A 6,818-nucleotide genomic window follows, 5' to 3' on the forward strand; every position below is an offset into this window, starting at 1 on the left:
ATGCAATACATCGTCCTATATTTGACTCAGGTTCAAGTCCTGTACACAGTTTTTTTGTTCGATATTTTTATATAATTTTTTATATTTGGTTTGATTAGAATTGATTTAAAATTGTGTATTCAGCTTTTCTAATACCTGTTATTTATAAATTTATTTTCTATATAACATTATTCATACTTCTTTTGAATTGATATTTATGTAAAACAGCCATAAAGGCAATCATATGAATATGCATTCCTATATTTAATCTCTTCAGTCAAATCTGAACTACTTACATACACATATTGATGAGAAAGTATTCTAATATCCATGGATGCATACAGAAAGCCAAACGCGCATACACGCATATGTATATAAATATATATAAATATATACAAACCTTCTTCTTCTTCTTCTTAGCCTCACAGTCCGTGGTGGACCATAGCTTCATCAACAATTTTTCTCCACTTTATTCTATCCATGGCTATACAAACCTTCAACGAACGCAAAATGTATGCATATAAAAAACAACAACTGCGACCGTCTTCTTGTCCGTCAGTGAAAAGATGGGATATGTATACCCTATGAGCAAAAAGAACCGGGAAGGTGATGTTGACTGTTTTCTTCGATTGCCAAGGCATAGTCCACCATGAGTACCTTCCATCGGGCCAGACAGTTGCTGTATGTTGCAAGCGGCCGGAAATGTGAGCAAACAATTCTTGGATTTTGCGTGATGATAACGCGCCATCGCACCGATCAAAAAGATCAAAGAGAATACGACGAAGGAGCTGAAGGCCATGTCGGCCAGCCGGGGGTGTTTGGAGGACTGGGTTAAACGTTGGCACATGTGCGTTGCTTCAGACGGGTCATATTTTGAAGGAGATAATATAAATTTGCCTGAAATTTAACTCTGTTATGTTTTATTTAAACATTCCCGGTACTTTTTGATCAAAGGGTACATATATGCGGCTTTGCGGACAGAAATGTGTGACTCGCTAGATTTGTTCAAGGAATCTAAGTCGCATTAACTCGCTACTGTCGAACAGTTAGAAGACATATTTACATACATATAAGGGTGCATACATACATACGGAGCCGCTGATTGGTAGCACTGTTTGAGTACAGAACTGCATTTTGTGTACTCCACTACAAAGCCGTATGCAGACTTTTCTGTGTTTGGAAAATGAATTTTCTTTGTTTTTGTTAATAAATATTTTTGGATTAAAATTTTTTTGTTAAAATTTATTGTTTGTTGTTAGATTGGATTTGTTTGGAATATATTCTAATGCTACAATGTTCACAGAAATATCCAAACCTCGCTTTTCAATGGGGTATGTAGACTTTACTGTGCCACTGTATATGCATGAATGTATGAACGTGCATGGATGTAGTAACATATGAATACAATTGTTTTGTAGGAAGTTTAGAAGACAAGTAGGTATATATATATGTATATATGCTAGGACATAAAGTGGGTATATATACATACATAGAGCATAGATACATTGCACTTGTTAGGAAGAAACTCGTTCACTAGTGCGTATGTGTATTTGATTTCTTGTGACATGTGCACATACATAAGTCAAGGTTATTGGGCATACATGTACACATGTATGAAAGGAAGATGATGTTCTTGCGCTTGTGCATTATTGTTTTTTATATACAAATTTACATACATACATATGTATGTAAATAATGTCGAATACATAAACTATAAATTGACATACAATATAAAATAAGTGTTGATTTATCTTAAACCGTTCTTTTTTTCTGAATGGAAATATCTCCTATTGACATGTACATACATATGTACATATTATGTATATTGTCATATACCATCATTTATGTAATATACATATAGAGTATACGTTCATTTATGAATGTATATAATGAAAAACGTCATGAATTACTTTAGGAATTTATTAAAACTTATTCGCGTCGCGCGCATACATACATATGTATCTACGTCGACATCACAAACCTTTTGTTCACAACGCATGCGCAGAAATAAACGCTCTGCGTATTTATCCTCCCCACGTGACTCGCCATCAATTCTCGGCGCAAACTTTTTTTCATTTTAATTTTTTTTAATGTAATCGTAAAAAAATTTGTAATAAATTTTATGTATCCGCTTATCATTTCAAAAGTAACAAAATGGTAAAAAAATAAGCAGTCGAAGAAATAAACGCACCGCCTATTTTTCCTCGCCACATGTTAGACTCGATTTCAATTCCCGGCGCAAACTTTTTTGATTAATTTTTTTTTTAATTCGTTTTTTTTTAATGTAATTGAAAAAAAAAATTATGTAATAAATTTTACGTATTCGCTTATTATTTCAAAAATACGAAAATAATGTAGTAAAAATTTAATTGGTTTTAAATTTTTTTATTTTTTTAATGTAATCGTAAAAAAAATTGTAATAAATTTTATGTATCCGCTTATCATTTCAAAAGTAACAAAATGGTAAAAAAATAAGCAGTCGAAGAAATAAACGCACCGCCTATTTTTCCTCGCCACATGTTAGACTCGATTTCAATTCCCGGCGTAAACCTTTTTTATTAATTTTTTTTTAATTCGTTTTTTTTTTTTAATGTAATTGAAAAAAAAATTATGTAATAAATTTTACGTATTCGCTTATTATTTCAAAAATAAGAAAATAGTAAAAATTTAATTGGTTTAATGTCGAGGTGAGAAATGTGTTGTATGTTGAGGTGAAAGATGTGTGGTGTTTCTAATTTTTGTGTGTGCAAAAGTCAGTGAGGTATCTATAAACTCGGTGTGCTAAATTTCCTTACTTCAAATCTTTCAAATCTCAATTGTACTAAAAAAGGCTCACAGTAACATTTGCACCTTCTCATTGCATTAACATTCTCTGCTAGTAGACATACTGGTCGGTAAGACTTGAATTCGCCAGGCTTTTTGTTGCCCTTGGGTAAAAGCACAAGTGTTTGCTTCTTCCAACTCTTTGGGAAAGTGCCTTCATTAAGGCAGATTTGGAAGACTGCTTGAAATGTGTCCGGACGTTTGGAAATTGCTAATTTCAAGGCTCTATTTGGTATGCCATCTGGGGGAGGAGCTTTGTTAGACTTTATTTTATTACACCGCTTAGAGTTCTTGCTCGGTGACACGAGGGATGTCGCCTGCTTCGTATTGTATGCAGGATGGCCAAATGTTTTCAGATCTTTAAGGAAAAAGAGTAGTAACAATTTTGCGCAGCCTAACTGGGCAAGTAATTTGGGGTGTGTGTACGCTTTTCTCTTTGGATAATACCACCCGGTACGCGGTGCCCCAGGGTTTGATATCAGCTTCCTCGAAAAGCTTCTTGAAACTTTCTTGCTTGCTAGTTTTATTGGGTTTTTTAGCACCTGCCTGGCTGATCTAAGATTTTGAACATTTTCAACAAAGTCAGGTCTCCCTCTACTGCGCTGCATCTTGCGTCTAGCGTGGAGGCATTGAAATCTTAGTGATTATATGTTTTAGTTCCACCAGTAGCATGGGTATATAGTATGTGTTGGTGCATTACTCGCCTGGGCATGGAGGCATCGCACGTTTCTCTTAATCCTTCCACTAGGAGTTTCGTCCTATTCTCAGCAGAACCAGCAGGGGGTTGAAGTTGCTCAATCATATATGTTAGGGCTTCGCTATCAAGCATCGCGTCCTTCCACTTTGGACCTGTTGGCTTGGGTGCAATTTTAAGCCTCTTTTCATTGATGTCCATTATGATAGCTTGATGGTCACTGATCGTGTAGCCCTCACTCACCCTCCATTTGATCTTTTGCGCAAGGGAATCATTTGCCAGAGTAATATTTATGACTGACCCCATTCCCATCTTACGGCAGGAAGTTGACCCGCTATTTAGAACAGTAATGTGGCCGACATAGCGTGTCACAAATTGATGTTACAAATTGACATCGTAGAACCGTTTACTTTATCTGACGGTAAGCGCTACTGCCTCACCGTAATTGATCACTTCACTCGATACCCAGATGCAATAGCAATACCGGACAGCAGGGCCCCGACTGTAGCAAAAGCCTTGATAGAGAGCTGGATAGCGCGCTTTGGCGATCCAATTGATATAACTTCAGATCTTGGGCGTCAACTCGAATGTTCCTTATTTCAACAACTTTTACAATGTCTTGGCATAAGCATCTACACACAACTGCTTATCATCCGCAAACCACCGGCATGGTCGAGCGATGGCATCGGACTCTAAAATCGGCAATCTTATGTCATAACGTCGAACGATGGACAAGTTTTTTACCGCTTATTTTATTAGGACTTCGGTGTTCATTCAAGATTGACTTTGGCCCATCCCCGCTGAATTAGTTTTTGGAACAACCTTACGTTTACCATCGGAGTTCTTTATAGATGGCAGCCGACCTACCAGCGAAACGGAATTGGTAACAAGTCTTCGACATGTCATGAGAAATATTCGCCCAGTTGATACTACTTGGCACAGAAAAGAAAAATCCTTTGTGCTCACTAATCTTAGGACGTGCAATCAAGTTTTCGTTAGAGATCTTTCTGTTCGACCATCATTAACGCCACTTTGCAAAGGACCATACAAAGTGTTAGAACGTCATCCTAAATACTTCACTGTGAGCATCAACGACAACAAGGTGAACATCTCCATTGACCGTTTAAAGCCAGCATTCATTGCCACACCCTGTAACTAGGAGGGGAGTACTGTGGGGACACCACAACTAGATTAAGCTTATTACGTTCTTAATAATTATCCTTTAATTTATTCATTCTTCATACTTTGAAATGCAACAATGTGTGACTTTTCATTTGCTTTTAACTTCTCACTCTTTTGCTTTGTACTGTTGAGCTAATAAACTACATAATTTTCGGTCTCGTTCTTTTTGGCTCGAGCCGTACAAGTGAACACATCCTTTTCGCTATTCACTAGCTCCCACATATATATATATATAATTGTCGCGTACACCCTCTTTGGGTGTTTGGCCGAGCTCCTCCTCTTAATTTCGGTGTGCGTCTTGATGTTGGTCCACAAATGGAGGGACCTACAGTTTAAGCCGACTCCGAACGGCAGATATTTTTATGAGAAGCTTTGTTATGGCAGAAATACACGCGGAGGTTTGCCATTGCTTGCCGAGGGGTGACCGCTATTAGAAAAATGTTTTTCTTAATTTTGATCTTTCCCCGAGATTCGCACCGACGTTTTCTCTCTGAATTCCGAATGGTAGTCACGCTACGGCGGCCGAAAGTTTAAGTATTGACTTATATAGAAGAATTTTATTTCCCAGTGATACTGCTGAACTTTGAGCTAGTAGTGGTCTTAACCCAAGTTGCTTCCGTTTTAGGAATATGTGGGAGCGCCAAGTAAGTCGACGATCAAAAAGTGCACCTAAGTATTTGGCTTGATCAGTTTGGGGTATTTAGGGTTATTGGAGGGCAAGAGTTTTCTGCGGAGTGTGAACGTGATTTGCATTGATTTGGTCTCGGCAGCTTTTATTCGCCATCTATTTAGCTTGTATATTTTTGGCCATTATGACAGTATCATCCGTGTACGTAGCTGTATATGCATTCTCCGTTATTGGTAGATCGGCAGTAAATAGCGTATAAATAGCAGGTCCTGGTTTTACTAAAACCAAACTGAAGTGCTGGGATGAAATTTTCCTCATCAATTATGGGGCTTAGCCTTTTCAAAAATAGCCCTTTGAATACTTTCGACAGAATAGGCATTAAACTTATTGGCCTGTATGAGGAAACCATATCCAGGGGCTTTCCAGGTTTTGGTATGAGCATAATTTGTGCTACTCTCCCCTGAATTTGAAAAAATTCTTTGTGGATCATCGCATTAAATATATATGTAAAGATTTGTCTCCGCAAGTATGTAGCACTTTCAGAACTTTACCTGTTATGAGGTCTTAACCTGTTGCCTTGTTTGCCTTAGTGGTTTTTTTGATTGTGGCTTCAATTTCTTTCCACGTAAAAGGAGGCACCTAAAAGTCCCTTTGAAATGGGGTTGAAAGAAATTCGTATATTTTATTGTTACCTTCTAGATCTTTACTCGGAAAGGATTCGAAGACTTTTGCAATATGTTTGGAGAATTCAGACGATTTTGCCTTGTCGGCTTTTGCCCACCCATTGCTAGGTTTTTATTGGTACAATGTATGAAACTGTTGCGATTTGTTTCTGGTTGCCCTCCATAGTGAATGGTCAGAAGCTGCAGTAGGTGACGAGCCAGATAAATATTCGTCCATTTCAGCATTTCTCTCCTCTCTCAGTGCAACTTTCCATTGCTTAGTAATTAATAAAAGCGGTCTTTCTCGTTTTAAGTCTACTTGAGCAATGACAATTCGCTTTATTCATAGAATTCATATTAACGTATGCTTTATGTTACTAAAGCAGGTATGTTATTATTACATGTTTCCTTATTCTAGTATTTTCCAACATATGCTACTGAAGCAGGTATGTTATTATTACATGTTTGCTTATTCTAGTATATTTCAACACTTCCCCTGAATGAGCAACCACATAATCCAAAAACAAGAAATTACTTTTCAATAGTTACTTTGAATGAACAATCATAAACTAAATATAAGTTTGCAAGTCACTAGAATTCAAGGTATTAAAAAAAACATAGCAAAAATTTACACATCATACATAAATTCAATTTACTCCAAGACTTTTTACTAAATTTTCATGTTTTACAATAACAAGAGATTTCGTCAGGATATCAGCAAACATTTCATTTGTAGGACAATAAATAAGTTTTACATCCCCACTTTTAATCTTTTCTTTTACAAATTTGCATTTTATGTCTACATGTTTTGTCCTATTAGAATATGCGTTATTACTTGCTACATGAATAG

The sequence above is a fragment of the Anastrepha obliqua genome, chromosome 6 (genome assembly GCF_027943255.1).
Source record: "Anastrepha obliqua isolate idAnaObli1 chromosome 6, idAnaObli1_1.0, whole genome shotgun sequence".
Lineage (NCBI taxonomy): Eukaryota > Metazoa > Arthropoda > Insecta > Diptera > Tephritidae > Anastrepha > Anastrepha obliqua.